Raw genomic sequence first — 22,997 nt, 5'->3', positions numbered from 1 at the left:
TTGTCAGTGTAATTTAACATTTAATGATTTTTTTTAAATTCATCATGCCTGATGCGTTCTGAGAGTCTGCACAGCATCCATCTTGTTTAAAATACACCAGCATGCTCTTTTTGTCTGAGCCTTTTACATAATTTTAAATTCTTTTTTTCTCATTATGTGAAGCGTTACCTATTTGTTAGTCTAATGATGCTGTATTCAAACTCCATTTAATATCAGGGTGTGCAGAGAATGGTTAGGTAGAGAACTAAAGCAGACAAAGCCTAGGTAATAACTTAGATCATTTTAATTGTATTGACTGATTTAAGGCAAGCAACGTTTAAATTACTTTTTGGTGTAGACGAGCACAAGAGGAGGAAAAAGAGCAAGCTATTTTGGAAAGGAATAAAGGGGCTGGTGTACTGTTAATCATTCCCGCTGACTTATTTTTTTATAGTGGTTTTGTAATTTGGGGCCACACTGAAGCTATAAAATGACAATAAACCTGGTTGTTAGACTGGCTGTAGGTTGTTTGGCGATGAGCAGGTTTAGGCCATGCAGCCTTTTTAATTTCATCATTGATTTTTATGGAAAGATATACAGAAATCTAAAAATGATAAGCTGAAAACACTCTGATGTTGAACACATAAGGGCAATAGGTAGCCTCTTCTTTGTGTTTTTTGTTTTGTTTTGTTATGTTTGTTTTATTTGTTTTTGTTTTGTTTTTGTTCTGTTCTGTTTTTGTGTTTTGTTTTTGTGTTTTTTGTTTTGTGTTTTGTTTTGTGTTTTTTGTTTGGTTTGCTTGGCATATGGTTTTGTTTGCGTTTTGTTTACAAGTTAAAGGCTGTAATGGTTCTTCATTTGTATACAAAACTCATTTATTTAAGCATATGTGGTAACTAAAAACATCCTGGTACTTGGTTTTAGGCTGGTGGTTTATTATATTTATTATCTTATTATACATGGCTGAACCAACATTTGTTTAAGTCGTATTGAACAGTCAAGTATATTAGCTATATTAAGCATAATTTGGTCTTTAAGAAACTGCTGTTTTTGTGAGCTTATATGTAAAGAACAACCATCCATCAGTATTTTTATTGTTAGGAGAACTTAATACAGAGTATGTCTGGTGCAGACACAAGGTATTCTCATACCTATGCAAATGTACCATCTTGTGCTGAGCTGTACTGAGATTTATCAATGCACGGTTTGGATATAAAACCGAGGATGTGTGGAAACTAGTAATTTCTAGAGAAGCATTGTGGGATACGTGAGAGTGGAGCATGATACTTTGTCTGCAGTCAGAGCAGGTCAAGATGGTGATGATGATACCGGCCAACTCCAGCACGTGGAGATCGCAGTGTTTATGTATGTGGTTACAGTCACAGTGTTTGATACAGAAGTGATTTGACGACTCTCATATACCCTAAGAAAAACACGTAAATGACTCTGGGAACAACCCCCTATTAAACCATTATGAGATTATAATTAGCTTGACGTCTACTGAAACAGTCTATTTGTTATTCATAGGAGACTACGATTTTTTTATTGAGGCATTGTTAACAATAAATCCTCATTAGTGATTTTCCCACTCAGTGTTATTGGCATGTAAAATAGGATTTTAATTGTCATGATATTTATTGGACTGAAATGCTTTCAGCTTAAGACGTTTAAAAGACCTACTGGACTGAACCTTTTTGTTTGTATTTTAGGTTTGTTACAGGTTTTGCTAGAGTTGGGTGATATAGCCAATTATATATATATAAAATTTTTCTTGTTTTTTTCCAATATACACAATATTTCGGAAATCTCTATTTTACCATTCGTTCTTTTTTTTCCTTTTTTATCTGGATTCAGTGTTTTATGATTTATACAAATTTATCATAAAGATGGTGTCTAATGAAATAATAAATCTTAATGTTATCAATCTTTCTAAATGCAATCAAATAAAAAAATACCTTTTCTCCCAATAAGTTAATATCCAGCCTATTAAAATAATGCTGTAAATAAGAATCTGAAAAGAAAGAAGCTCAAATTAAATATTTTAACTTGCTGGATAATTTCCAACCACCCCTATAGATTTAAGTGTCACTTTCCATAATCTGTGACTGACAGAGGAGCAACTTGGGGCAGGGGTTTAAAACTTTAACAAACTCAAATTGCCACAGGCAGAGTTAAAGAGAGGATATTTTCGGTCAGGTAGGGTAGGGTACAATTGATTTCAAAACCTTTCAGCAAGTTAATATACATTTGTGTATATATTATTTATCTAGTATATAATGCATTTGGTTGAGTTGGCTACAGTAAAGTGCTTCATTGTAGTACTACAGGTGATTATCTCTTCAGAGCGAGCAGTACAAACAACAATGCGGAATATAAATATTATTACTGGGAATGTCATATATATTACAATTATAATGAGAACACTATTATATTAAAATGCTGTGAATTTTTTGAGTTTTGTTGCTGTGTTTCTGCACGTTGATGAGTGAAAAGTCCATTCAGAGCCACGCAGACATGTGCATTTGGGCAATTTTTAGCAGATAGCCTGCAAGTCAGAATATTAACGTTGTGTTGTTTAAAGGTGTATTCACACCAGGAAATTCTGCTAGTTCACTTGCTTTGGTCCCGACCAAATACAGTGTTGATTTATTTGGTTTGATTTTATTTGGTGCTGTTCGCTTTCACACTGCCCTTTTTTGCAAGTGGACCAGAAATAGAAAACAAAACCACACGTGTGCTAAGGTCATCCATTCATTGGACACAAGTTCTCAAGCAGGGAAAAACAGAAAGTGCAAGATAAGTCTAATCATGGTGATATTTTGAAGTGCGATTTTTATTCTTTTACTGATTTAGTGTTATCAGATACTAATGCAATATGAAGAAACTTATAAGTGTCATATGAGACAATGTCATAAGATATTGTAATTATGACATGCTGGAAATAAAATCTCAGACATTATGAATATGTCTATAGAAAGCTTTAAATAACTACAAAATAAAATAATTAAAATCCAAAACAAATATACTCCTATTATTATTTAATCCGTAAAGATGAATTTTTTTCTAAAAGGCACGTCCAATGTTGAGATAGCAAGTCAGGATTATCAACTTCATTGCGACATTTACTCATAAAACACTTGTTTATTAGTAAATAATTCAAATCTCTCCTTACTATTTTCCCCCAACATAGTCATGGTAATGTTTTTTGCCTATTTAGCGCGCTCATGTCATGCTTCTGTGCAAACTCATCATTTGCATGAGTTTTTAAGCATTGTGGTTTTAAAACAAGTGATTTAAGCCATTGAAATGCAAACAACAGCACTATTTACACAATCTGTCTGTTTCTGAGCATGTTTCTGCAATTGGGTTGGAACGAGGTCGGGTCATATTCACACCTAAAACGAACCATACCAGAGTTAGTTTGGAAGCGGACTGAGACCACCTCATCAGCTGGGTCTCGGTGCGGTTGTTTGGTCCACACCGAGTGTGATTGCTGCATTCACACCTGCCGAAAAGGTCTGCACCAAGAGGGGAAACGAACTTGAGTTTGACTGAATCAAACCTAACAAGACAGGTGTGAATACACCCTAAATAACTAAGCGTATTCTATATGAGATAAATGAGTTAAATTCCATTGATTAAAAACCTGCTGCTTCACATACTGGTCATCTTCGGTACGCAGCTCAAAACAGAAATGCAGAACATTAAAAATTTCTGTCATATACATAATGCTTTAATGAGATCACTATTGTAAAAAAAAAAAAAAAAAGTGAATTCTTAGGATTTCGCTGACGTTTAATGTTATTAATCTTTTAATCAAAACATAAAAGATTATGTACCCGTTTGTATCTTCGAGGCATCTGTTACACATTTTCCTTGTGTGTTAATGTAATTATGATTTTTGAATATCTGACTTGACTCTTGGTAATGTATTTTGCCCCGCCCTCAAAACATGATTCGACTATCTGTGAAATATCGGCAAGATTTGAAAATTCCAGTTTAACTATGAAAATCCTTAGTCGGGGACACCTCTAGACTGTTATGGAGTTCAGGATCAGTTCAAACCTTCTTATTAATCGGCCACCATCAGAGTGGCTGGGGGAAACAAAGGACCCTACTTGTCAGTTTCATTTCATCCCATGAATTAAAAGTGCATGGAGTTTGCTTTCCAAATTGGTGCAAGAGAAATCTTTTAAGGTTTGTTTTTGGGAATTAAGCGAATATATGAACAAATTATGGCTTTGTTGTTTTGTGTTTTTGCTTTATTGAGAGACCGAGAGAGAGAGTGGAGGTCAGATGGATGCTACTGGGACTAAACTCAAGGATCTTCAGGATAATATGTTTTGTTAATAATGTTTGGGTTTAGAAGGGGGATCTTTCATTTGCAAGAAAGCACGAGACATCACGATAAAGATGGACGGAGAGGAAGGTGGGCTGGATAAAAGAGTAAGGGAGCGGAGAGAAGGAGAGAACAGGGGAGTCCCTGAGACAGATGTCACCCTCACCGCAGATTGATGGCTCTTGGCTGGTTTCCACGCCAAGTTTTGACCCCGCTGTCCTTTGCAGTAATTTATAGGTGGTGTTTTAGAAAGATTTAAGCACTATTTTGTGGCCATCATGGCCTTGGACAGAGAACAAACTTGTAATGCAGGGTCACAGTATGTCCGGAGCTAAAAATGAGCCCACCTGCACCCGTGCGGACCTGACTATGCGGTTTTGTATGTTTGAATTTGTTGTTGTATTCTCACAGGCCAGCCGGATTAATTAAAAACCTGTTTGTTTTGGGGATGTAGATTTATTTTGAATATACAGTGCGAGTATGACTTTCAGGGTAGTAACTTTCAGCTTAAAGCATAGACTGGAAAGAAGACGTGTAGGGAGACTGGACACCCTGTGCAGCTTTTGGCTGTGCATCCAGGTTACCCAGTTGGGTCTGGTGTTGGCTGAGGTGTATGAGAGCCCTTATGTCTGCAGCAGTGGCTGGTGATCTGGGGGGGGGGGGGGGGGGCTCTCTAGCACATCATCACTCATTTGCAATTTAATGGCCCCAGAGATCACCCTTTCCTCAACACACCAGCCCATTCCCAGCATGGCAAAGCTTATTAACCGAGATTTTAAATCATCAACTCAAATGAGTCAACTGCCCTATCCTTCCCCTTTCAAGATGCACTGCCAGTGGGGTCCACCTGGGTGGTGCTCAAAAAGAGTTATTTTGTTTATTCTTGCAGGGTTCAGGTCTTTTTTCATTCTCATTCATCTAAATGGATAAAATAGACATTTCATAAGTCCTAACATTTTTAAGAGCTCCAAAAAGAATGTGTTTCTGGTAGGGCTGTCAAATTCTTTAATCAAGATTAATCACATCCAGAATAAAAGTTTGTGTTTACATAATGTGTGTGTGTGTGTGCTGTTTGTGTCTGTATATATATATATATATATATATATATATATATATATATATATATATATATATATATATATGATTAATATTATACGTAAATATATTAGTGCTGTCAAAATTAGTGCGTTAATGCAGGCGATAAATTTTTTCAGTTTAATGTGTTACAAATATTTGACACAATAAATTCAGGGGTGGAGCTAGGTTTGGCCACCTCACTCACAACTGCCTGCTGCTTCTCTTTTTTTTCTGACAGGAATTGCGTTTATTTAGACGCAGAATGTCTTTACGACCATCTCAAACAGGAGACTTTCAGACACACGCTCCAACTTCATCTCAGTCTCACCAATAGTCAAACGAGCGTGGAAAAGCTACAGATGATGAAGAGCCATCAGTAGAACATCTATGTACTGTGGTCAGATGAGATGTTGTCAGGCCATATGTCAGTAAAAATTTATTTTTCTGTCCTGACAGCCATTTTACAATGCTCCTAGCATGTGCTCTTGAATTGCAAATGCTGTGGCACGCTCTGTAGACTGTATCATTTCCTAAAAGGTAATTAAAGATGCCTCAAAAATTTGCATGCAAGTGTTTGTTATATGAGTTACATTTAAGAACATGTCTCTGAAATGGTTTTCAAAACTGTCCTGGAGCAGCCCAGAACTTTCTCCCTCATCAACTTCTCAGCTCATTAGAAGAGACTTTAAGACCTGAAGTGGGTCAAAAAAGGTGAAGAGCAGCAGAAGCAGCTCCTAAAGCAGCCAAAATAACTTAATAACCCAGCTGCCGTGATGTCTATTAATCAAATAACAAGCAAAAAAAAAAAAAAAAGCTTTATGGATTCATCTTTATTTAATGTAGAATTTAGTGAATTTAGGTAGAACTATTCAATTTCTGTATATGTCCTACTTGCTGAAGGGCAGAGATACAATAGCTTTATAAAATATGACATTTATTATAATAGGTTAATGTGAAGATTGTTTTAAGTTCATTTAAATTCGAAGTTTAAATGTATTTATATTAATTTCTTTAAATAATAATACATTTTTGATTCTATTTGGAAATATTATTTTAGCAATTTTATGAGCATAGCTATTAGACTTCATCTCTTCATCAAGAAATTGCCATAAACACAGTGTACTTTTGCTTTGTTTGCTATGTTGCTTTGTTTCTTTTCTGACAAAGCATTTTTCATTAGTTTTGATTCATGACTCCGTTTTCCCTTGAGACCCCCAGTCGATTCAGACATATTTAGACCTGTCTGGAGATAGCAGGCTACATTAGAGTTCTAACATTATGGCTTTGTAAGAATGTCCCAGGCTTTGATGACACTGATAACTATAATTGACTAAAAATGCACTTTTTAGTATGCAAATTATCTAGTCCATGCAAACTACTCTCTTATTTAATTCCCACTTCGTGCCCACGTGTAGCAGCACACTGCTTCACTACCTCGGATGCCCTGCCCAAGGGCATTTCATTTCACACAAAAAAAAAAAAAAAATACATTGAAGCTCTGCAGTTCTGTTTATTCAAGAAGCGAAAGATAGCATTGGGTTCCTCTGCCAAACGGATAAATATTACGAGTTTTGAGGATTGGAAAAAACGCTTTCCACTGTGGGCCTTCTCACCCTGAGCAGCTTAGCTGTCCTCTTTTTAAAAGAGTGAGGAACATGGGTATCAGCGTGAAGCAGCCGCGAGGGCCTGCACGGCGTGTGTCTGTGTGCATGGGTTGGATTTTAGGAGAGCAGCCATAATGCTCTGTTTCCTGCAGAGAGTCAGCCCAACTTCCTGTCTGTGCCGTGCTCACATTGGAAGTGAAGTCAAGCATGCGTTTGATAAAACATGATCTGTTTACCAATCCTATTACGCGCGTTTGGAGTGTCCTTGGAGTTGATTGCCAGTCCATGTTAGCTTTAGTAAACGTCTTAATTGCGTTAAATGGGTAGAAAAGCTGGCAGATTAGAAGCCATTAATGAGCATTGTGTGAGCGAGCATATTCCCGGGATGGCACTTTTGTTCGGTTGGCAGGCGAGAAGGAAGAGAGTATGCCAGCGTCACCTTGAAACTTGAAAACACTGGAGAAACAGGTCATTGTGTCTCGGCTGAAAAGAGGTACACATCGGTCTCTCTCGCTTTCTCGCTCACTCTCTGTACCCTTTACAATCTCTTTGGATTCTCTCTCTCTCTCTCTCTCGCTCTCCCTTTCCATCTGAACAGTAGATAAGCTCACTGAGGGAGAGTTTAAAGGACTCTCCATTTGTGTATAAATAGCTTAGGATGAATTATTGAAGGACCCATGGTTGCTAATAATCCCCCTGGACCCATCTGACAATGACATAGAAGATAGAAGGAAAACAATTACACAGGGTATCTCCTGAGGAGGACTGGGTGGAAGGATGGAGGAGGAGAGGGGGTGCAGACGAAGACCCTCACCGGCTTCCCGTCTTGGCTAATAAAGCCAATTAAGTCGGTAGAATCAATGGACATGCGAGTGGTCCCGGAAAGAGGAAGCATAATGATTCATGTCCTCCGCCTGGAACGTCCCGTCCCTTTTGTCCCTTTTGTCCCTTTTGTCCCTTTTGTCCATGCGGCCAGGAGGACAACAGTACACTGACGGGATGAGACAAGGGGACTGCGGGGGAATATTAAGGAGCTGTTTGTGTCTGCCGGTGTCAATGCAAGGACGGCACTGAGAGGGTGAGAGGTGCAGACAGACAGACCGGTCACCCTGCCGCGCTCCCGCTCGCTTTCGGCAGGACGCTCTTTATGCTCTAGCCAGTCTGCACTTCAGCTCTAGCAGGTGGATCTTGGTTATGACACAGAATCCTGATCTAGTAGTGATATTTTTCAAATATCGGCATTAGCCGATACGTTTTTCTGTTTGACCAATGTGTTTGAAGCAGGACTTTTATTTTGAGGGAGCTGAGAATGGAGGCGCTTGCGCACTCATCGCTCAGATTCTCCCGCTTCGTTGTTTGCTGTCGCAGTTTAACAGATCTGTCTAATGCGGGTAGAAGTCTAATAATCTAATAATCAGACAGAACTGTTAACACAAAAGAATAAAATGGTATACAAAAAGTATTATAATGATTACTTTTATATTATTAGTATTAGAAAGGCAAACATAATACATAATAGATTTAGTTTTCTTTGAATATAAAGTACAAAAGAGCAACATTTATTTGGAATAAAAGCATTTTGGTCTTTTTAATGCTTAATTGCTGAATAAAAGTATGCATTTCTTTTAAAACTTTACTATCCCAACTTTTGAAAGGTAGTGTATGTGCCAGTTTTTGTCAGCGTTTTTAGGTTTTAGAAATTAGCACGCTGTTGAAATCATCAGAACTGAAAGGGCACACAGTAATTTAAATGAGCTTTCACTTTGTCACAGAATAACCTAGTTTAATGCCAATAGTCAAAAGGTTGTTTTATAGAGCAGATGGCATTCTGAATGATTTAATTAGTAACAAAACAACCGTGAATGAAAACTTTCGGGGCTAATGTCCTAGAAGGTTACTCCTAGCTTTCCCCATGAATCCGACCGTGCCAGTGGCAAGATTTTGAACCACTGTGAAATTCCGTATTACCACTTTCATAAGTCCTGTGATTTGGCAGCACACTTCTAGAAACCTTGACTTCCTGAATGACATCTCGCTAACAAGCTCTCAGTATTAAACATGCTCCTTCGCATCTTTGCTCTAACAATACTAGGGGTATATTTGGTAAGCCAAAGATATTTTCTGCCCTCTTTTAGTGCAACCTTCAGTTCTCGTATTTCAGAGCATAGCAGACGGGCTTATCCTTGATACTTCTGTGCAGCCCACAGAGCCAGGATGTAATTGACTGTCCACTTCTGAACACCACACGGCTGAATTTTCTATTATCTGTCCAAAAGGTGACGTAAATTCAATTCAAAAAGGATTGGTAGAATTAAACCTGTGTGTCTATGTGTGTGTGTGTGAGAGAAAAGACGGTAGAGAGAAAGACCTGCTTTTTACTGTAAGTATTGGATGTGTGAGGATGTATTCATGAGTGTAGTTTACATTTATGATTCCTTTATATGTTGTTCATTTGTATGTTTGTGATTGTGTGAGCAGAAAAGTCACATATGAGATGGTTAACTCACATGAGCTTTAATGGGTATTAGGGAATGTGGAGCTGTGTATATTGCGCACTGGTGTGTGTGTGTGTTCATACTGTCTCCGGGTCCTTTGGGAGTGTATGGATGGGGTGGGGGGGACTGTGTCCTAATGATGCGTTTTCTACACCATTGATTCAGTAGCTCTGCTTCACAGTAAACCCTTCACATGCAACACATTAGAGCCCAGGCTTTTTTCTCCCCCAATCGATTCGCAGAACTTACAGCTGTTCCTCTTTTCTCCTGTCCTCCGTTCTGCGCTCGTCTCCATTCCTTTGTGCTGCTCAGCTTTCCTTTCTCCTTTTCTCAAGAAAAAGAAAACTAGAGAGAAGGTTTGTTTTCTCTCTTGCTTTCCTGCAAAATTACTTCTTTTTTTCTTCTTTCTTTTTTTTTTCACCTTCAATTTACCTTCATCATTTTCTTTTAATTTATATCCAGTTAATGGATTCACTGACAAAAAAAAACAGTTTTTTTATTTATTTCTTTTGTCACTTTATTTTCTTTTTCAGTTCTTTCCCTTGTTTTTTTTACTTTCTCACATCTTTTTCTCTTTTTTCTTATATCATCCTTTTCTCTTCCCATGCTTTGCCTTTTGCTTCTTTCCGTGTTCCTTTTCATTTCCTTTACCTGTTCCTTTCCTTTACTGTATTCTTTCCCTTTCCTTTTCTCCTTTCATTCTTGTCCTTTTCCTCTGCCTTTTACTTTTAGTTTTTATTTTCAATGAAAAATTTAGTAAAACCGTAATATTGTGAAATCCCATAAGCTATTTAAGAACTGTTCTCTAATTTAGTTTTTTTTTTTTTAAATGTAAAATAGATTCCTGTTATGCAAAGCTGAATCGTTAGAATCATTACTCCACTCGTCAGCGTCACATGATCCATCAGAAATCATTATAATATTCTGATTTGCTGCTCAAGAAACAATATCAATATTGAAAGCTTGACTAAGCAGTCCTGCTTAATATTTCTGTGGAAACAGTTATACCTTTTTTTTCAGGACTCTTTGATTTGAATAGAAATATCAAAACAACTGCATTTATTTAAGATTGAATGTTTTGGTAACAAATGAAAAGTCTTTTGTCACTTTTAAACCTTTGCTGAACAAAATTATTACACTGTTTTTTTTTTTTTTTTTGACGATAAAAAAAAAAAAAAAATTCTACTGACTCAGAACTTTTGAGTATATCATGTAATTGGGGAGTTCAGCTCATATGCCATCTCAAGGTTCTTTCTCATCAGGGATAGTCGCCAGTAGGAATGTAGCGTGGGGAATCCAGGTTTAGGATTAAACCCATTAGAAATGCATCCACTGACCTCCTGAAATATTTCCTCAAACTACCACTTCATTCCGCTGGAATAATATCACTCAAGGAGAGGACTCATTAGTCCCAGAAACAGCTCCTGCATATTTAAGACCTATTTTATTGAATCAAAAAATAGCTTGACGTGGTTTCGGCACAGTAATTGAAGGTCTATCTCATTCTCCCATCTCTCTCTCTCTCTCTCTCTCTCTCTCTCTCTCTCTCTCTCTCTCTCTCTCAGATTACTCTCTGAGCTCATATTGCTGTCTTCAAAGTGCATTTTTATTTAATCAGGGGTTTACTGCTTCCAATTAAATATTTTAAGAAGACATGTTGTTTGGATGTGGGGGCAGGGCAAGGTGGAGTGGTGCAAAGGTGTCCTGGAGTCATTCAGAAGACCTTGAGTTCTCAGACCTTTGGAGGACAGTTTATTCAAATTACCCAAGGTCCACTGGGATACTTGTGTTAAAGGAAGGATAGGGAACTTTGGGAATTCAGTACCTCTGCTCAATCTCTACCACCGTGAAAGCGATACATGCTATTGCAGACACACTTGACAGGCATGGCGAATAAAATGACATGAACAACAAACATGACAGAGGCTGGACACACTTTTTGGAACAATAAATGGTTGATCAGCACATATTGATTTGGACACACACAAACCGCAGCTGGAAAAGTCTCTGCTTTGTGTATGTGTGTGTGCCACTTTGTTTGGTGGTTGTTTTTGGTGCATTAGTGATTATTGCCAAAACTGTCTTAGGTTTTTGACCCCACAGAAACTTTTGAAGATGGATGATTTTTTGGCCAGATGATCAATTGGATTATCCACAGTGGCAGGTGTAAGTAATGACAGTAATAAGCAAAAACAAGTGAAGAAGCAGCTATAATTTATTATTCATATCATGAATACCAATTGTTATAAATGATGCCTGCGGTATTCCATTGCACTCTACTTTACTCTCGAAACCTGTTGTACAACTAAAAACCTGAACGCTTTGTTCTAGTGAAGTACTGATCCAACATGTGTTTTACCACTAGCATCCACTGATAAAAAGGCTGTGAAAATTACCACCATTTAGTTGTGCGCTTATGAAGAAATAGTAAACATTATTTTGATTTTTAGGGCATGTTCAGTGCGTACTATAAATCTCAATATGGTTCCAAAACATGGATATTTCCAATTATAGACCAAACTTCTAAAGTATTAATCAGAGGGATTTGTTAACGGGTGTTTTAAAACTGTTTTTTGTTTTCCAAGCATTCATTAAAAATGTAAAAAATCTGAAGAATTTCCATCTATTCAGAAAAATAAAAAAGCAACACGTGGATTTATCTTCTATTTTTAGATTAATCTCACATGAAAATATGTTCAAAACAATAATTATGAATGAATTAATTGTGAGTCACTTAATATGCAGCCTCTGTTGTAGACTTTACTGATTTTTATACTTTATATAAAATATTTTTTACTTTTCAAAAGGTTGGAGTCAGTAAAATTTTCATTTTAGTCTTTTTGAAAAATGTTTCCTTTTGCTCACCAAGACTGCATTTATTTGATCAAAAATACATAAAAAACAGTAATATTAAGAAATATTATTGCTATTTATTTTTTAATCTAAGTTGTTCCTATGATGTAAATCATGATTTTTTTGCATCATTGCTGCTCAAGAAACATTTATTATTATCAATGTTGAAAACAGCTATTTTGTGAGAGACCTTTTTTTTTTTAGGATTCTTTGATTAATAGAGAAGTAAAAAAAAAAAAAAACTTCAGACACATTTTTAAAAAATATACTGAAAATATAAAAGTTTTTACTGACACACTTGAAGAATTTAATGTATCATTGCTGAATAAAAGTACTATTTTTAACTTAAAAAATCTGTAATTTAGCCTCCTTTACACTTTTTAAGCTTTTTAAATAAAAAATTAAAATCTGAAATTCTTGAATTATCTTTGCCGGTTAAAATCAATACAACAACGTTAGTGAAATATTTACATACAAAATAACCAAATAATTGCCTTTTTTTATGTATTTACATATTGAACCTGTTGAATTAAATATTTACATATTGAATTTTGTTTAGCCATCTCTTTCTTACATCTTTAAAATGATGCAAGAAAGAAACTGTGTTTCATGTGTTGGTTCTCATTCCCTGAGACAAAAAGTGTCACGGCTGAGTTTATGGTGGCTCTGATGTGGCATGTCATAATGCACAACTGCACTCTAAAAACTACTGTACGATAATTTCATTTAACACCATTCATGTGCAACCTTGCAAGCACTAGTATTTATTTTATTAAATCTAGTTTTTGCAGCAATTGCTTATCAGAGTGTGCAACACTGTGAGTCAGGGTCAGCGATCACCATATGGTGACTGGGATGTGATGTTGAAAGATTGAAGACTGGAGACCAGTTTGTGCCATTTGGCTCTTTCACCAGTAATAGACAACTGGGCTTTGTAGAAAATGTAATTTCATAAACAATCCGAAATATGCACACTAAATATAGTCACTTGTTAAAACTGTGTAAACTGGAACACTTGTAAGGAAAGAACATTTGTGTTTGGCAATCGTACACCCAAGCAATCATCCAGTGATGCCAGCACATAAAAATCTAGGTTTATCTTTATAACAATCAGCTACATTCATATCTAACATTTTTCATTGTTGCTAGATGGTGATTTATTTTATTTTGTCTCTCTTCATAAATTGGTGTAATTTGTCATTCTCGTACTTCAGGATAAGGCTAAATGTATTGACTAATTCAGATTAGATTTCACTTGGTTGACTGTCAATCTTCGAAGGTAGAAACACCCTTTTTTTAAATCGCTGAGTCGAAAATACATTTCAAAGCCTCCAGGGCAGTGACAGTAGAGTGAAGATACTTTGGCGTCCAGAAGATTTGTATCATGAGCATTTTAGATTCATTTCATTCTTTTGCTATCATTCTTCCGCTTACTTAGTTTAAGTATCAGTGTGTATCTCCAGCTTTGTGTGTGTGTGTGTGTGTGTGTGTGTGTGTGTGTGTGTGTTTTAGAGATAAGACGCTAGTGTAGGACACTAGTAGATAGTGTTCACAGAATCCTGGTGATCTTATCTTCTCTCTGCTTCCTTTTCTCTTGCTTTCCTTCATCCTTTCTTCTCCCCTGTGCTGTGATTTTCACAGCATACATGTTTTACATCCATACTGTTGGATTTAGAGAAAGTGGATTATTATTGTATTTGTGATTTAAATGCAGCGTTGGTAAACATAAGGCCTATATTAAACCGGAACAAAGATAAATGCAGTGTATTTTTAGGCTTATGCATTTTATGGTAATACATTCAGAGTTTGCTTTTGTAAGATAAAATTTTGATTCTGTGTCTGGTTGCAATTTGAAGTCCAATTAAAATCTGAATTTAGAAGCAAAACCAGCTAAGAACCACTTTGTTTCTCAAAGTCACGATCACTTGTTTTTTGTTTTTTTCAGTGTGCTTAGAGACGTGCCATGATGTTCAAATAAAACGACACCACTGACAAACCTCCAAGATTCAATTCTTTCCTCTGTTATTTTCACAAACCTCCAGATTTTTGTTCAAAACCCCTCCATTAATCTTTTCTGCTCCCTTTGTACTGTATGTTCTTTTCTCGACTTTAAGGTGCTGTCGTGACCAGACAGAAAGAAATAATATTGCTTTTAGAGGACAAACAAATAGAGGCTCCCCATTATCTTTCCGTTCATCCAGTATACTTGTGTGCGTTCGCCTGTGTGTGTGTGTGTGTGTGTGTGCATGCCAGCGCTTGTCAAGTGAGACAGGGAAGCATGCACAAGTGTCCCATGAGAGCTCTAGCCTGTTCTATAACATGACAGGCCCTCAGAGGAGTGCGCCAAGCTGTCACACTGAGCTCTCCCCAACGCTAATGAGTCCGAGTTAATAAAAAAAAAACAGGCAGGACTGCTGGAGACACACACATTGACACACACACACATACGCACACATACATGTGCTCACCCAACCTGGCCAGAGTTAAACACACATAGTGGACCGTGGGAAAGAATATTGCTGATTCATGCTCCAGTCTCAGGGGGCCCGTGTGTGTGTCCCTTATGTGTGTTTAGTGTCCCTGCGGCGCTGGGGCTTTTATGGGAAGGCAGAGAGGAAGCTATGCTTCTGCTGCTGCTCTGTCTTTTTCCTTAGTTTCCTTGCTCCTGAAGTCATGCCTTTTGTTTTAGTATCCACCAAAATAGTTACTAAAGTATCTACTACTGTCATCAAAAATGTAAACGCGATTCAGTTAAAGGAATAGTTCATCCAAAAAAGAAAATGTACTCACCCTGATGACATGACACCAAAATGCGCATGAGCTTGTTTCTTAATCAGAAGAGATTTGGAGAAATTTCGCATTTCATCACATGGCCTCCAATGAATCCTCTGCAGTGAATGGGTGCCGTTAGAATGAGAGTACAAACAGCTGATGAAGGCATCTTAATGACCCACAAGTTACATATGACTCTTGTCCATTAGTTCATGTCATTTGAAGTGAAAAGCTGCATGTTTGTAAGAAACAAATCCATCATCAAAGCGTTTTTACTTTAAAATAATGCTTCTGGACAAAATACAAGTCCTTAATCTGTAATAACACTTCATTCAGTTGAAAAAGTCCATCCCCTGGTATCCTTTTACATAAAAATTCACAAATATATTTGATCAGACCTGTTTATTCTGCAATGTTTTGTAATGTTTTCATTTATAAATGGTGCTTGATCTGTGCATATTTCTCTCCTGTTTCATACAAGACAACTTCTTCACTGAAGAAAGCAATATTATAGATAGAGGACTCATATTTTGGTCGAAAGCAACCGTTTAAAGTTAAAAACTTCTTGATGGATTTGTTTCTTACAAACATGCAAATTTCTCACTTCATAAGATGTTAACTGATAAATTTGACTTGTGTGGATTATTGTGATATTCTTATCAGCTGTTTGGACTCTCATTCTGACGGCACCCATTCACTGCAGGGGATCCATATGACAGCAAGTGATGTAATGCTAAATTTCTCCAAATCTGTTTGAGGCAGGCAAGGGCAACCCGATCCTGGAGGGCCACTGTCCTGCAGAGTTTAGCTCCAACCTTAATCAAATGCTCTTGAACAAACTAATCAATGTCTCCACGATTACTAGAAGGCTACAGGAAGTTTTATCAGGGTTGGAGCTTAATTCCGCAGGACAGTGACCCTCCAGGACTGAGTTTTCCCATGCCTGTCTTAGCTTGAGTAAAATGTTTCAGCAAATGTCCATATTTCTGGGTGAGTTATTACTTTAACGTGGTTGTTTTTTGTAAGGGTTGGTTTTCTTTCATCGCCCAAATGGTTTTATATTCTTTTTCTTTTTCTTTCTTTTTCTTTATTGGTTTTAAAAAGAAAAGATTAGCATCATAATGCAACAAGGGTTTGTTTGAGAATAAATTAATGGTTTAATTTTCCATTTTGGTTGGCAATCAGCTTTTTCATCTTATCGTTGTTTGTGACACTATTAGCATGCAGGCAGAAATGTCAGTGCCCGATTATCATGTTTACTCAGCATATTAATATATTAGCATTTTTTTTATATTAATGCCAGATTAGCATAAACATTAGCATCTATTAACATGCTTTTGCATATTCAAATTTGCTTACTTCGTGTACAAATGCAATGCTAATCGTTTCAGCTTTTGTTCAGTGGTTATTCCACTCAGTTCCTATCCCCGTGGGATTTTTGATTAAGTTGATGCTCAAGTGATTCACTGTTGTTTTTAGCAAACTACCTTAGCGGTTTCTTGCAGCCGGGTGAGATTAGCATCATATGAGATTGAGTGCTTGTTTGTAAAGCTGTACGTTAACACGAATACACATTGATGCACAGTAGGGCAGATTTTCTGTGGAGGGACGGGAAGATTGTCGTCTTGTCACACTGAACCTAAAGACAGAGCTGTGAGCTGCTGCAGGCCATGAAAGCTGAGAAAAAGATCCTATCTCATCAGTCGTGCTTGAATGAACTTTCACGCTATTTCACTCTTTCTTCTCTCTGATCACTTCCATAACATTTAGTTGTTGTTGTTTTGGCTTTTCCTTTTATCGTGTAGCATATTTTGTTCATTTGCATCTGCTAGCATTTCTGTATGATTTTGCTAAATTATGGTTTGTGCAAAATCTTGTATACTTGGATAAGATGCACCATCTCAGCATTGGTAAATCCGTATATTAGTACCAATTGTTGATTTATACATGAACTTGATCTATCTATATTTCAGGCTGAGATTTCAAACCAAGCTGTTTTTTGTAGACTACATTTTTCAAGCCTGATTTTACTTATAATTCTTAGTGTGACTGTTTTTTTTGTTGTTGTTGTTTGTTTTTGTTTTTTTATTATTATTATTATTTTTTTTTTATCTGTTTTTTTTTTTATCAGCATTTTTTTCTTAGGCCAAAAATTCTTAAACAGTGCATCCTTATTGTCTGTCAAATTAATGAGAAAGAATACAAAAACATACTCAGTTAAATGTTGATACCAGCATGGCCTTGTAGCCAGAAAAGAAGCTGCATATTTTCTTCCTCAAACACACACACACACACACACACACACACATATTTGTGCTCACTCTCCTTTCTCTGGGGAGCGTGAGTGTGTATGGCTGTGGGCATGTGCTCTCAGAACCTCTTCATCTCTCTTCTGTCTTTTATGTCTCTGTGTCTACTGCACAAATGTAATAACATTGTTTTTCTTTCCTGAGTTGGCGAAAACAAAATGAAGGTAGAGAGCCCAGCTCTGCTCAAACGGACACCTGCTTGTGTCTCAACCTCTCTGACCTGTCTTTAATTTATCTCTGTCTCTGTTATTTCCTCTCTCAGGGTGTGCCTTCCTCACATACTGTGCAAGAGAATCAGCGCTAAAAGCTCAGACCGCGCTCCACGAGCAGAAGACGCTACCTGGGGTAGGTCATCACTTTCAAACTGGCACATAAACACACGCAAATAACAAAACGCATGCACACCAGTACAAATGGGTAGTTGACATATAATACTATTGGGAAGTTTGCAGTGTGACATGCTGAACTCTGTATAAAAACCATTATAGCACTTTTTTGTTGTTGTTGTTGTTTTTTTTGTATTATACATGCAGTATTACGAACTCATAGTAATTCAGAGCCTATATGGAATATTTGTACATTTATATATATATATATATATATATATATATATATATATATATATATATATCTCTAGAAGAAATATATTAAAATGTATACTATCATTCAAATATTTTTTTATTAATACTTTTTGCTGAATACACGTTTTTCTAATACAGTATAATAATAATAATAATAATAATAATAATAATAATAATAATAATAATAATAATAATAATAATAATGGGCTATGGCTTGCACAAAAATATTAAGTAGAACGTTTTCACAATTTATAATAATAAATAAAATGTTTCTTAAGTGCAAAATCAGCATATTAGAATAATTGCTGAAGGATCAAGTATGGGATAGCGGCTGCTGAAAATTCAGATTTGCCATCATAGGAATAAATTAACTTTAGATAATGACCTACAATATAAAATATGTTTTAAATATCAATAATATTTCACAATATAACTGTTTCTACTGTATTTTTGTTCAAGTACACATAAAGAAAAATCTTGCAGAGCCCCAAGTTTTGGAACATTTGAAAGTGTGTATGTGCGCGTGTGCGTGTGTGTGTGTGTGTTTTGCCAAAAAGTGATAATTCTCCTTTTTTGGCTCCATTTTCAATCTCGTTCACTCACTTCTCATACCCACCCTTCCTTTTCCTCTTAATCTCTCTCTCTCTCTCTCTCTCTCTCTCTCTTTCTCTCTCTCTCTTTCTTTCTGGAAGAGCCTTGTACCCAAGGGCAAGAACTACACAGCACCAGATTAGAGCTGTCCTATTTATAGTGTCTTGTAGTGTCTCTGAGCGGGTGTGTGTGTGTGTGTGTGTGTGTGTGAGCATGCCGTATGAATGTCTGCAGGCGTGTGTGTGTACGTATTACACCGTCACTCCTCTTTAGGTTAGTACAAACTTGCTGTCCCGATCTAACATTATTTGGTTGCAGTGTGTGTGTGCGTGTTTAAAGTTGCTCAGTTTGGTGTGTTCTGTTTTAATGACGTCTCCAGGGAGAATGACAGTTGCCGTGGCGAGCGGAATGCCTTTGATGCGAGTGATTATGACATCATAGATGTTGAATGCAGGGGGAGTTTCTTTGCTGGAGTTCCACTTCCTTTCATTTAGTGCAGAGAATATTCACTCTGTAAAAACGCTCACACAGCCATACACGTTTTGCTCATCTCCCACCCCCATGAATGTGTAAGTCATCATGTTAGATGTTGATTGTAATAAGAAAAGCCCTTGATCGTCTTATTATGAGCACATCTATTCGCAAGAAATGCACACGCAGCAGCTGCAAATGAATTCAATCGAAGGCTCTGCCTATCACAAATATTTCATAAGAATACTAATTACCCTGAGGAGAGTTTTATCGCTCGGGTTGCTCATTCAGGGCTCAGGAGACTTACAGTAATAGAGTTCTTGGTTGGGTTTCATTTTAGTCTTTGTCTTGGATGTTTCTCCTATAATTTCTTAAGAGAAATATATATATATTTTTTTTTTAAATGGGGAAATAGAGCTGGAAAATGAATATGGATAGTATAGCTGAGATAATTTGGGTTTGGAAAAATTTTATGAGAAATGTCGGAGCACATATTAAAAGGTTCATATGATGCGATTTACATTTTTCCTTTCTCTTTGGAGTGTTACAAGCTCTTGGTGCATAAGGAAGATCTGTAAAGTTGCGAAGGCTAAATTCTAATATCCAAAGAGATATTTTTTTTATTAAAGTTAAGACTCTGCCACGCCCCCTAAAACGGCTCATTAAAACACACCCCTACATGTCAATGGAGTGTGGAATGTGGAAATATTTGCATAATGCTCCCCAAATGTACACGCCAAAAAAGAAGGCATGGTTTCATTAACTGCAGCCATGTCAGGGAGATGCTGTGTGTATCTAGGCGAAAGCAAAAGCACTTTATTTGGCCTTCCGAAAGTAGATGCATTTAGGAATCTTTAAGATTACTTACAACTGAACGGCAATGCATTTTATGGAGGTGTTTTTTTTTTTTCTAACTATAATAACCCTATAACAATTTGAGATATTTAATTGATATTTACAGTATAAGCAGAAATCTCCATTTGTTATCCCAGTTATCAAATTGTTTTGTTTGTAGGGGACACAGCTGATTTAAAAATTTTCATGTGTACCGTATGAGCCATCATGGCCACTTCTCTTTTTGTTGTGAATAGTAAATGCTTAAGTAAACAAAGAAAGAGAGAAACCGACAGCGAGAGAAAGAAAAATAAATAAGTCTGGAGACGAAGAAAAGTCATTGGATCGTTTTAGGTGTTTTATCTGCTGGAGAATCTTGAGCCATCCCACCATTTCCATTCCTTTCTTTCTCTTTGTCCACCCCTCTCAGCCTCTATGCAGTAATCTCTCATTTTTCCACTTCACTTGACATTTTGATGGTTTTTAGGAAAGTGTTTCTTATGTTAGAAAGTTCTGTCAAGTGCAAGAAGCCTCCCAAGCCCCAGTCAGTCAGAAAGAGTCAGAGAGAGTGGGCTGCTCGTGGACCTTCACAGCTCAAATGAATGGTGAAAAACGCGTTGTGCCTGTTAGCTTAAAGCCTGAATCTGTGTGATGCTTTCCTTTGTTTTGTTTGGGATCACCTCACTGAATAAAATCAAATGAACAATTATATTGTGCTTCTCGAGCTTTTCTGCCATCACAATATTGCATCTATAAAGTAATTCAGGACAGAATGTAGTGTTTATAAGTGTAATTTGGTTAAAGGTGTATTACCTTCTGGTATGATTCCAAATTTTTTTGCTGGGTTTTACATATAGGTATATAATCATTTTTCACATTTTCCAGGCTAATATAATATTCTTTATAACTTGTTTAATGTTAGTCAAGGTTCCTCACACAATAAGCTTAATTTAGCTTTACTGTATATGACCATTTTCCCTTTTACATGCCACATTTTCCCTTTTTGACCTTTACAATTACACCATCGGTACTGGTACTGTACCTCGTGACCGATTATCCCAGCATGTAGGTTTAGTTTCATTCATGAAGCTGCTGGTAACTAAATATCCATTTGTAAGTAAACATAGGTGATCATATGTTAATGTGGTGACGATTGTCAAATAGTAATTATTTCTGAATAACATTTTGCCAATTTTTGCACGTGGTACATTGAAACTGAAGCTTAAGTATGAAGTACATAAACAACAAAAAAAGGAATTCCTTGTTAATGATAATTGTGACATGTTAAAACTGTGTTTCTGGAACATCTCTAATGCTCATCAAGGCAGCAATTATTGATGTGATATGATTAAAAATACAATTAAACCGTAATATTGTTAGGTAATAATGCAATTCAAAATAACTCTCTTAAATTTTAATTTATTTAAAATGTAATTTATTTTGAGCATGGAAAAAAAAATTGTGCTGCTTCATGAATGTATATATATTTTTTTTATTTAAATGTATTTTCTTAAATTAATGTGTAATTATTAAAATTTTTAATGTGTGTGTATACTATGTGTGTGTGTGTGTGTGTGTGTGTGTGTGTGTGTGTTGAAGTTATATTGTGATACATATTTACAGAATTCTTTTTATAGAGTACATATTTACTGTTTTTTTGGGGGGACGGGGTTGATGGCAGTGCCAGGCCATGCTCTTATGCACATTGCATTTATTAAAATCTCTTCTGGCCACTCTCGTACTTCTGTATGATGCCTCAGAAGCACTCTATTGATTCTGGCACTGGGCCTCATCAGTGGGAGGGTGTGTGTACACACCCACAGACACACTCTGGCTCACGTTTAAATACACACACACACACGCATGAGTACAAACGGAGCAGCTTTTACTCACTGCAACGCACAAATGCAAAATGTTAACAAATACGCATTCATGTGGATGAATATTCATGTGGAAATATTTCCCGGAGACTCGGGCTGTAATGCTTGTTGTGGCATAGTCATACACAGATTCACACCATGACTATGTTCAAAATGATTATTTTAGAAATCTGTATGCAATTATGTATATATGCATGCATGTATTTATTTAATACCTGGTTAAACAAGGTACATTTGACTTTGTGTGTGTGTCATTTTTGTTGATAGAATTATTGAAATTACAGTTTAAAAACTCCAGTAAAGTATTAAATAAATTGATCATCAATTTTCTTTCATTTTTATTGTGAGAATTATTTAATATCAGTTAAAAACTCCAATAAAGAATTTTTAAAAAGAATAAATAAATAGTTATTTTATATTTTTAATCCCATTTTGTATTTTTAAAAAAAAATCTCTTTTGACAGCCAATCAAATAATGCAGTCAAAAGAGAACTCGTTTCATATTGTTTTTGTTCATTTGTCATAATAGAATGTCAAGTTGATCGCATTGCATTATGGTATACAGTATTTCACACAGTGCACTCTGGTTGCACGTTCTGGCAAATGTTGCATCATTCGAGTCCTCACGCCTACAAAAAACTGGCACAGTACTGCACTGTATACACACTGCATGTTACTTCTTTTCAGAAATAGTATTCAATTCTGAACATATCTAAAGATAAACTTACCTCAGCTCCCACGTACACACAAACATATCTAGACAAAAATGCATAAACTGTTCACATGCATTTATATTCTCAAACACATAAATATACTGTCCATTGATCCTTAATAGTACATACTGTCAGTCTGTGGATAAGCAAACACAACATGGATCATTTTGCAACTCATAAAGGTATACACACACACACACACACACACCTATACCAGCTCTGATTTCTGATATGAGCCTGAGTCGTGCCTCAAGGAACAGAAATGAAATGGGAATAAAGTAGGGATGGAAGAGAGGTTTGAAACATATGAAGGGAAGAAAGAAAGAAGGACAGAAGAGGAAGCAGCGGGCAATGTGGCTCTTTGCTCTGATTCCTGTTCATTTACTTGCATTCTTGCTCTCTCTCTGTCTCACTCTCTCTTTCTGGCGATTGTGTGAGACATGCTACAGACCCAGAAATCCATACCATTGACCAACCGCGTGCCCTACTTTTGTGGCAG

At 36.5% G+C, this 22,997-nt stretch overlaps 1 protein-coding gene across 1 annotated transcript in view; it reads left to right on the top strand.

Annotated features, from left to right (window-relative positions):
• Nucleotides 1–17,471: 17,471 nt before the first annotated feature.
• The window catches only part of LOC113085666 (CUGBP Elav-like family member 4), a gene marked incomplete at its 3' end in the record, with an annotated part of 45,763 nt that continues 40,237 nt past the window's right edge, over nucleotides 17,472–22,997 (top strand). Inside the window, exon 1 of the mRNA XM_026255227.1 lies at nucleotides 17,472–17,773. The remainder of the gene's footprint in view (nucleotides 17,774–22,997) is intronic.

Source organism: Carassius auratus, unplaced genomic scaffold (assembly GCF_003368295.1).
Source record: "Carassius auratus strain Wakin unplaced genomic scaffold, ASM336829v1 scaf_tig00042146, whole genome shotgun sequence".
Taxonomy (NCBI): Eukaryota; Metazoa; Chordata; class Actinopteri; order Cypriniformes; family Cyprinidae; genus Carassius; species Carassius auratus.
Note: the sequence above shows the minus strand (reverse complement) of the source record. Positions and strands in the feature narration are given on the sequence as shown.